The 10890-nt window shown below is 43.5% G+C and overlaps 1 long non-coding RNA gene across 1 annotated transcript; it reads right to left on the minus strand.

Moving 5' to 3' along the window:
• Positions 1 to 5455: 5455 nt before the first annotated feature.
• LOC117872771 lies at positions 5456 to 10878 on the minus strand. The gene is made up of 3 exons (XR_004644595.1): positions 10509 to 10878; positions 9487 to 9876; positions 5456 to 7375 (listed from the first exon to the last, which is right to left on the minus strand). It is a non-coding gene; the product is annotated as an uncharacterized LOC117872771 (long non-coding RNA).
• Between the last annotated feature and the right edge of the window lie 12 nt (positions 10879 to 10890).

Here is a 10890-nt window from a genome sequence, read left to right on the forward strand (position 1 = left end):
TGGATTGAGCCAACACTGTAGACATAGACACCCTGCTGTGAGGAATGAGCAAAGAAAAGAAGATATGGCTGCTAAAAGTAAGATCAAAGAGGGATCGACTAGATCTCGTATATGGACTAAAGATGAGGTTGCGCAGCTTATACAGTTGGAAAGGAAATATATTGGGAAAAGGAATATAAATAAATGTATTGAGAGCGAGATGAGGACCAAAACAAATAAACAAATATCAGATAAAAGACGAGAATTAGCAAAGAAGAAGTTAGTGGTAACAGGAGATAGGGAGGAAGTGACTGAGGTAGAGGACATTACAGTAAATATATTAGAAATTCCGCCCCCAAGAGAGAGGATTTTCCCACTAAAAGGACATCCAGAAGTGGATTTAGTGGAGAAAATATGTAAACGGGGAAAACAAAGTAGGGAGGGAAGAGAAATAATAAATAGTTTAGGGGAAATTGAAGGATTATTAAAGGAAGATTTAACAAAAGCTCTCGGATGGGCAATGTTGGAAAAATTATGTTATTCATTAGTAGAGGGACAGGACCCTAGAAATGAAAGTCAAATAGAGTTGAGGAATAAAGGAAAAGGGAAGATTAGAAAGGAGGGGAGAAGGAAGCCATTTAATGCAATTAGGAGATATGCTACAAAGAAAGCTAAGTATAAATTCTATCAACAATTATTTGATAAGGATAGAAGAAGATTGACTCGTATTATAATGGGAGAGCCAGATAAGGCTAAGTGTGCTATCCCTATGAAAGAAATTGAGGAATACTATGTAAATATTTTGGGAACAATTGGACATGGTAATATGATAGGGTGGCCATCATCCACAGAGAATGCGGATAATGATATATTAATGAGTCCGATCTCTGTGGATGAGATTAGAATAGCTTTAACAGAAATAAGAAAAGATAGTGCTCCTGGCCCAGATAAAGTAAAAGTGAGCAATTTGTGGGATATTTTTAATTTAGACTCCTTAATACTTACAAAAATTTTTAATATATGGTTTCTAAATAGACAGGTACCAGATGAATTTAAGAAAAATAGAACGATTTTAATACCAAAGACACAAGATGAGGAGGAAATGAAGAAGTTAACATCTTGGAGACCATTGACAATTGGGTCAGTTTGCATTAGAATCTATACCAAAATATTAGCAAAAAGACTGGTGGAAACAGTTAAGATATGTAGTAGACAAAAAGGATTTATATCCGCCCCTGGGTGTGAGGAAAATATTGCTATATTAGATAATTTGATTAAAGGGGCTAAACGAAATGGGAATGAAATTGCAATAGTGTTCGTAGATCTGGCTAAAGCATTTGATTCTGTGGGACACGGACATATAATAGCCGGGTTGAGAAGATTTGGTATAGATGAACATTTTATAGATATTATTAGGGACCTTTATGATAATTGCACAACTAGGGTATGGGTGGGTGATGAAGCTACTGAGTCTATTTTAATTAGGAGGGGGGTCAAGCAGGGTGACCCGTTGTCCCCAATTTTGTTTAATATTGCTATGGATCCCCTTTTAACTAGATTAGAAGTAGAAGGAAGTGGTTTTTATGTTAAGGGTAATAGTGTCACGTCATTGGCTTTTGCCGATGATGTGGCAATTTTAAGTAGCTCATATAAAGGAATGATCAAAAATTTGGGTATCTTAGAGGAGTTTTGTAAAAATACTAATCTCTCTGTTAATGTGAAGAAAACGAAAGGCTTTCATATTTTAACTAAACATAAAACCTATGTAGTTAATCCTAAGGATAATTGGCAGATAGGGTCAGAGAAGATTGATTATGTTCAACCAGGGGATTTTGAAAAATATTTAGGGGCTAGAATAGATCCCTGGATAGGTGTAGGGGGACCGGTACTTAAAGAAAAATTGAAAGATTGGAGTGAGAATTTAATTAAGGCCCCATTAAAACCGGCCCAAAAAATATTAATTTTACAGACATACATCTTACCGAAGCTATTTTATAATCTTCTTTTAATAGAACCCCCTTTTAATCTTTTAGACGATCTTGATGTGTTAGTTAGAAAAATAGTTAAAGAGATTTTACATTTACCTCAGTGTACCACAGATGGGATATTTTATTCTAGAGGTAGGGATGGTGGTTTAGCTCTCACTAAGTTTAGTGTGCAAATCCCAAATATGTTAATTCGTAAATGGAGGAGACATATTGTCTCGAGAGATGATTGGATGGACCTATCTTATCTATATGCAGGAGAAAATCTTGTGGATAAAATATTGTCATTTAGTGCAGTAACATCTCATCCCAAGAAATGGAGGGAAGAGGAATTTTTAAGATGGTCGGAACTGAGATGTCAGGGAATAGGGATAAAATATTTTAAAAATGATTTAATTAGTAATTCGATTTTTAGAAACTCTAGTAAAGTTAAATCGTCAGCGTATATCGCAGCATTGCAGCTTAGGGCAAATATTTATCCTACTAGGGAGACATTAGCAAGAGGAAGAGGAGGTGTGAATGCTCTTTGTAGATGGTGCGGTAAAGTGCGGGAGACTGTTCCCCATATCTCAGGACAATGTTATAAGACTAAGAATGCTAGGATAAAAAGGCATAATAGAGTAGTGGCTGCAGTTGTAGATAAGGTTGGTAAATTAGGGTGGAAGGCAATGATAGAGCCCCATTTGAGAAATAGTAAGGGTGAGTTAAGAAAGCCGGATATTATATTTATAAAAGGAGATACAGCAGTGGTGGTTGATGTTACAGTGCGATGAGAGGATAATGCCGAAAGTTTGGAACAAGCCCACAGTGAGAAGGTGGCTTATTATCTTGAGTTAGAGGAAGAAATTAAAAACTTAACGGGAGGTAAAAATATCCACTTCTTTGGTTTTGTGCTTGGGGCGCGTGGCAAGTGGAGTGATGGTAATATTGATTTGTTACAATTATTGGGAATGGACAGAAGTAAAAATTTTAAGGAGAGTATATGTAGACTTGTTTTATATTCCACTATTGGTATGATGGCTATATTCAGTGACAGGTAAAGATCCCGGAGTTTCCATTCCGTGTATCTTGCCAAAACTAAATTTTAGCTATTTTGGTTTCCATGCTCTAAATTTTCAAATTTTTAATATTGTTTTGAACATTAACATATTTAGTGTTATTTAATATCTGCCCTTCAATAGAATGGTTTTAACTATATAATAAATACTTATTAATGGATGAAATTCCAATTTAAATTATTAGTTTTTTTTTTTTTTTTAACTACTGGATGTGGATGCGGACTGGCCGCGTATAGTAATCAGGAAAGGGCAGGTAGTCATGCCTGTACATAAATAGGGGGTGGGGTCCCAGTAGGGGCAAGTCAGGGAACAAGGAGTGTGTGTGTGTGGGGGGGGGAGGGCGGGAAGTAGGAGGTAGTGGATTGGGGCAGGGCTAGTGCGGGGCTCCCCCGTCCTCTTTTTTGATTGTTGAAATATGGTAATCCTAGTTAATCAGTCCAGGCTCTTGGGCATGCTAGAGAGGTATATAAGAGGCTCCTTCTCCTCTCTCTCCCTGCAGCTCCTGCTGCTTTCTGTTATTCCCTCTCATCTTTTCTCCTTCCTGCCTGTTACATCTCTTGTGCCCTCATTCCCCCAGCACAGCACTCCAACATTTCTGTGTATCTAGAGCAGAAAATTAACGGACCTTAAAAAAAAAAATCCTGTCCATTTCAGCTATACATATTCTGACCTGTCAGTCACCGTTGATGTACATGAAGCTGTGGTTATCCTTCATGTCCCCCGCCATGGCGTGGCAGGGATGTGGTCCCTGATGCCAACTGGAATGTTTGAGGGTGGCGGGCAGGGGAGGGGTGAGGAGCTGCTAAAATGAAATGCTCCAGTGCCTACAAAGGGAGGCAAGCCCATGAATGTTGGCTCTATAGGCAGGGAGGATGCCATGAGGTAGCACATGCCCCACAGAAATATTTCCGCTACCCCTTGTGACCGAAGTGGTAGAATAGCGGCAGAGGCAGTTTGTTCCCTTACTATGATGTGTGAGCTGTGACTGTGGAAGTGATTAGTGAAATACATACAGGTAGTTCCTTACCTCAGAGAGCTGGGAGATTGCTGCTGAAATGCATAGCCTACAGGACACATACCAGCAGAAGTGAGAGTCAAACAGATGACCATCCTGTGTCCCTGCTTGTTTTGGGAATATTGCTTGGGATTGCAATTCAGACAGACAGATGCACGCACATCTGTTGTCTCCCTCTTCCCCCCCCCCTCCTTTCTCCCTCTTCCCTTCCCCCACAAGCAAGAACCAGAGAAAGTAGCTTGGAGTGAGACTGCTTCCAGGCAAGCCACACCCCCTCGCTGCTTGTTTTAAACCTGCTGCCTATTAATTTCCTTGGCTGACCCCTGGTTCTTGTAGTATGTGAAAGGGTAAATAACACTTCCTTATTTACTTTCTCCACACCAGTCATGATTTTATAGATCTCGATCATATCTCCTCTTAGTCATCTCTTTTCCATCTGAACAGTCAGTCCTTTTAATTTGTCCTTAAATGGAAGCTCTTCCATGACCTTAATAATTTTTGTTGCCCTTCTCTGTACCTTTTCCATTTCTAATATATCTTTTTTGAGACAGGGTAACCAGAACTGCAAGCAGTATTCAAGGTGTGGGCATACTATGGATTTGTATAGTGGTATTATGATATTTACTGTCTTATTATCTATCCCTTTCCTAATGGTTCCTAACACTGTTAGCTTTTTTGACTGCTGCTGCACATTGAGTAGATGTTTTCCTAGAACTATCCACAACATCTCAAAGATCTCTGTTCTTGAATGGTCATAGCGAATGTAGATCCCATCATTTTGTGTATGTATAGTGGGGACTGTTTCCCAATATGTATTACTTTGCATTTATCAACAGTGAACTTCATCTGCCACTTTATTGCCCAGTCATCCAATTTTGTGAGATCCCTTTGTAACGCTTTGCAATCAGCTTTGGACTTAACTATCTTGAATAATTTCGTATCATCTGAAAACTTTGCCACCTCATTGTTTACCCTTTTTCCAAATAACTTATGAATATGTTGAACAGCTCTGGTCCCAGTACAGATCCCTTGGGGACACCACTATTTACCTCTCTCCATTCTGAAAATGTACCATTTATTTCCTGACTTTTAACCAATTACTGATCCATGAAAGGACCTTCCCTCCTACCCCATGGCTACTTAGTTTGCTTAAGAGTCTTTGATGCAAGAGTACCACATGTACATCAGAGTTGTGGCAGACATCCTGAAACTCATTGAAGTCCTGGGGATTGCTCAAAGAGGAAAAGAAGAGAATGAAAGCAGCAGTGACCAGGACAATTTCCTGGCGTTCCTGACTCTAATAGCCAAATAAAACTACGTGGTAAGAAAAAAAAATTGAAAGGCCCATGCATTGCATAATAATCCCATTCATCAATACAAAATGAAATCATTCACATGACAGAAATAGTACTTGAATGCAGAAGCCAAGAAGTGAAAGAGCTGAATGTTTTCTCCGTAATGGTTAATGAAACTAAAGACATTAGCAAAGTAGAACAAGTGTTAGTTTTGTTGAAGTATTATTTGCATGGCACTGTATATGAAAGATTTCTTGGCTTCCATCCTGCCAAGTCACTTGATGCAAAGTCACACTTTCAGTACATGAAGAACACATTGTCACGGTGTGGTATTGATATACAGAACTGTAGTGCCCGGACTTACTATGGTGCCAATTTTTTATGAGTGGAAATCCTAATGGCGTGCAAGCTCTTACGGGAAGAAGTACCTCAAGCATTATGCATTCACTATTTCAACCACAGGCTCAATTTAGTTATTGTTCATATATGCAAAGGAATCACGTGCTGAATTGTTTCACTATGCTGGAGAAATTGCACACTTTTCTCTCTGGATCAGCTATACACGCTAAATTCATAGCCATTCCAAAGAAAATACAACCCAAACATCAAGTCTTTGAATTGAAGAAGCTCTGTGACACTTGATGGGCATGCCAAGTTTCTGCTTATAATGCTGTCAAAAAGACAATTTCATCCATTCTTGTGACACTTGCTGTACTATCTTGAGATATGTCAGGAGGGGCCAGGGCAATGAGTGCTCGAGGTCTTAAGTCAGTATCAAGACTGCAAGTTTATTGTCCTTCTTTGCATGTTCAAAGAATACTTCAACTGCTTAATGTTATAACTGACTATTTGCAAGCAGGAGTGTGACTTGTCTCAGGCATGCTTTTCTATGAACACCCTAATCAGTGAATTTCTGAACATGAGAGATTTGGAAGAAGCATTTGATGAACTATGGAGTGAAGCTGTTAACATAGCATCAGAAAATGGTCTGAAGCCACCTGAAGTTCGGGGACTACACAGTCATGTACGAAAGTAGCCTGAAAAACATCAGGAATACATTTGGACTGAAGAAGTGTCAAGAGGAGAACACTTTTAGATAGAGACTTCAGGAAACATGCCTTTTTGCCATTGCTTGAAAAAAAAGTAACTGGAGAACTGCAAAGCTTTTCTGGAAATAAATCTATTCTTGTTGGTATCAATTACCTTAATCCAAAATCCGATAACTTTCTTGACTGCCCTAAAATTAAAATCACTTGCAGAGTACTATGGATGCAATATAGACGGAGGTAAAACTCTTGCCAAAAGTAATTAAATTCTATGAAGAAATCAAAGATTGAGGGTTTGTTGCAGCTGCTAATTGTTTTGATAAATACAAACTTCTATTTCACAGACTGCATAAATTATTTGTGACTCATGTGAGTATTCCTCCATCAAGTGCTACATGTGAAAGAACATTTTCATGCCTTTCACAGGTGAAAGATTACCCAAGGAACAGCATGACAAGTGATTTGTTAAGGAACTTAGCTGTCATGGGTATTGAAAAAAGTTGTCTCTTGATCTAAAGACAGTTGTTGACATTTGTTGTTGCTCACAACAAGCGTATTGAGTTTCAATAAGGTAAACAAATTGTTATCAATATTATTTATTCCCATTCTATGAAGTATGTGTAGCAAAATCCTTGCTCCCCCAATAATTGTATTCACCACCCCTTCACTTTCCCAAACTAGTTATTCTAGCATTGCCTCTGCATGTATGTCAACAAGAGTCTGCAGCATTTGTGTTTGCTGCTTAAGAAGCCGCATTATGTCCTGGTGCATCTCCCTCTCTTTTTCCTGCTGGGTCTTTTCCCTGTCCACTCTTTCCTTCTTCAGGCTGTCTGCCATATTCACACTGTAGGCCCCCTTTTCACAGTCCGATGCATCACTGGCTTGCAGGATTTTGCTGACAACACATCCTCCTTAGTCCGCTTCTTTCTCTTCCCTCATCAAGGTCAGGCATTTCACAGGTGTGGAGGGGGACCACTCAAGACCGCAGCAGCAGCAGCTACAGAGAAAACGGAGGTATAGTTGTCAGTATAATCACAATGGAAAGCAAAAATTAAGTTTCAGAAATCCCTTCTCTTCCTCCTCTAAAGTTTTAAATGTAAGCAGAGTCAGGATGAGCTCTCCCTGACGTCTGGTGGGAATTGTGGCAAGTGTGGAAAACAACTTCAGGGGCTGATCTTGTTTGCATAGGCACACCCACCCCGCTTAGCATGAGCCCACAGCAGCCCAAAATAGTCACTTTGGCTGCTGTGGGATCCCCAGTTTCTCTTGTTACTGGGGCAGGAGGAATAAAGTGTTACCCTGATTATGTGAATCAAGGACAATGAAACTGTTTTATGACAGAGTGTCTCACCATCAACTAAGTAGCACTTGCTAGACAAGGGTTCCAAAATGCAGTGAATTGAGAGAGAGGGGCTAGGTACAGGTATTTGTACTGGATGGTATTGTGCCCCCCCCCCCTTTTTTTTGAGGGTCTGAAGTATCAATTGCACTATCTCCTCTCTCCACTGTTGAATAGCAGAGCTAATTTTGATTCTATTAAGAGTTTAGTTACAGACTGCTATGTTGAATTCATTTTGGGCCAATGGTGCACCAGCACTGGGGCTACCCTACTACAAGCTGAAATCACTAAAGAGCTGAGATCACTGAGTGCTGTGTTAACTAGTGGGGGAGCCTGAAGATTTATTGCGAAGCAGATAGCAGAGCAGAGTAGTTTGCGGGATGGTTGGTGCGGCCCGCGGGATGGCAAGTGGAGTGGAGCTAAGCAGTTTGCGGGATGGTTGGAGCAGCCCATGGGACGGTAAGTGGAGTGAAGTGGAGTGGAGCAGTTTGTGGGACAGTTGGAGCGGCTCACGGGACAGCGAGTGGGCTCACGGGACGGCTGGAGGAGTGGAGCAGCTCGTGGTGAAGGCTGCAGCAGAACCCCATGGAGAGGTGGGGCAGTCAGCCTCAGACCACGTAAGGTGCCCCTTAACACCGCGTGTGCCCCTTCTTCCCCCTCCCCCATTTCCACCCAGGCTGGAGGTGGGGTAAGACTCTGCAGATAAACTTTTGAACTCTGGGGTTGCACTGACCAGGGACAGAGACTTTTGGGGTGTTGGACTTAAGACCCTGAAGGGAAAAGGATACTGCCAAACTTACTTGGGGGTGGGTCTTTTGCTCATGGTTTGCTATGAATCCTGTTTCTGGTGTTTCCCCAACATAATGCTGCATTGTTTCCCTCCTTTATTAAAAGGATTTGCTACATTCAGACTCTGTGCTTGCGAGCGGGGAAGTATTGCCTCTTAGAGGTGCCCAGGGGGTGGTATGTAATTGTCCCAAGTCACTGGGTGGGGGCTCGAGCCGGTTTTGCATTGCGTTATTGAAACGGAACCCCTAGATACTGAATCCAGCCCTTATTGCTGCCAACTCAGATGGGCAGAAGGGTTACATAAACAAGATATGCTTACTGACACTCCAGCCTTGCAGTGCCTGTGCATATCACCCATCTCCAGCCCCAGCCATAGGGAGTATGGTCCAGTAGGGACCTGAGGGGTGGGGGATTGTTTAATTGCATAAAAAGCAATATAATTTTGGCTCCTATTTCCATGAGTACGAATACAGGGCAATGGCACTGAGCGCTGGCACTATTTTCCACGAGTGGTGGTGATTTTAATTGATCTCTCACTCTTGAGTGGCACAAAGCCACAGAGAGGACAGGTGCTACTGGTGTCCCAAAGCAGCCCAGGCTCCTATGCCATTAGCCTGTTTACTGCAAAGGTGCCTGTGAAAGTCATCACAGAATGGGGTGGGAAAGTGTCCTAACATGAAGAAAGAAATGAGGCTGCTGTCCCTAGAAACCTCCAGGAGAGGATTACAGAGTATCTCCATGAAAATTTCATTAAGATCTCTCAGGAGGATTCAAGGGACATCCCTATGTACATAAACAAACTGTTCTGCTTTCTCCCTACCCCTGCAGCCTACCCCATATGGGAAAGAAAAGCAGATCCAAATCTATCTCTGTTTGTTGTATTACTACCTCTTCTCACCTGTGTTCTGCTAACTTGGGGTTGGGCCAGGCAACAACTTCACATTTAAACAGTGTGAGCAAAAAGATACGCATGCACTTACCTGACATTCCTTTTCCCTTCTGTGTCTGTCAGGCTCCCGAGAGGTATCCATAATGCTGGGGGTGGGGGGTTGTATCTCTGCCAAGTATGGTATGCAGGTCATTGTAAAAGCAGCATGTTTGTGGCTCAGCACCAGCTCAGTTGTTAGCCAATGGTCTACCTGCCACAGTTCCTTTCTTTCCGGTGCTGCTGCTGTTACTTGTTGTATCACTTCACCTCCATCCCCTGTGCAATAGATGTGCATGGTTTTCAACTGGTCAAAAGCTGTATCTGCACAGCCACCACTTCCTACAGGCTCAGGAGATCCACTACCTCCCATCTACTCCCGCCAAGAGCAATGCTGGCATTTGTAGCAGATACGGTTGACTGAGCAGTTTCACACCAGGGAGAGCTGGGTGATGAGGAAAAGGAAATTCAAAGGTAACTGAGGAGGGTGACCAGTTCACAAGAGTAAAATATCAAGACACATGGGTGGGCGGGGGAAGCAGCCACAGCCCCGACCAACACCATGGGGGTGGGGGGTGAGGTGTAAAGCCCTAGGAAGCTGTGAGGGGGGCATATGGCCCCGCTGCAGGCCACAGGCGCATGATCCCAGTTCCAGCCCCGGCTACACTGCTGGCTCAGTCCAGCTGACAGTCACCTCAGCTCCCAGCAGGACAGATCATAGAAGATTAGGGTTGGAAGAGACCTCAGGAAGTCATCTAGTGCAACCCCTTGCTCAAAGCAGGACCAATGGGAGCTGCAGCAGTGGGGCCTGTGAGCGCAAGCAGCGCGCAGAGCCCCCTGACCCTAGGAGCCAGAGGGACCTGCTGGGTGTAGGGGCAGGGTCTGGGCAGCACCTACCTAGGGCAGCTCCCAGGAAGTGGCCAGCAGAACCCCTCTGGCTCCTAGGGCCAGGGGCAGCCAGGGCACTCTGTGTGCTGCTTGCACGTGCTGGCCCCGCTCCCGCAGCTCCCTTTGGCTGAGTTCCTGGCCAATGGGAGCTGCGGAGACGTCCCCCACTTAGCGGCTGCAGGGTCCTACCAGACGCTTCCTAGGAGCTGTGCAGAGCCAGGCCGGGAGCCTGCCCGCTAGGGTGACCAGTCCAGTCCTGCGCCCACTGTCGGGACAAACGGCGTCGTGACCACACTTCAGTCAGGACACGGGACGAACAGCTACATGTGGGGACAGTCCTGGTGTTGTCGGGACGTCTGGTCACCCTGGGTGAGGAGGTGTTGGGGTGGGGGAGGGGGCTTCCCAATGGTCTCCCTGCCCCTGAGTAACAGCTGGTAAGTGTGATGAGCAGCTGTTCTCCGACCTCCGGCAAGGCGCAACGCAGCGGCACCCACGCGCCTCCCTTGGCTCCTGCGCATGCGCTGTGAGCGAGCAGCGGCTTGGTAACAAGCTGTGGCCAGCAAGCGGTTTT

This window comes from Trachemys scripta, chromosome 2 (genome assembly GCF_013100865.1).
Source record: "Trachemys scripta elegans isolate TJP31775 chromosome 2, CAS_Tse_1.0, whole genome shotgun sequence".
NCBI classification, from domain to species: domain Eukaryota; kingdom Metazoa; phylum Chordata; order Testudines; family Emydidae; genus Trachemys; species Trachemys scripta.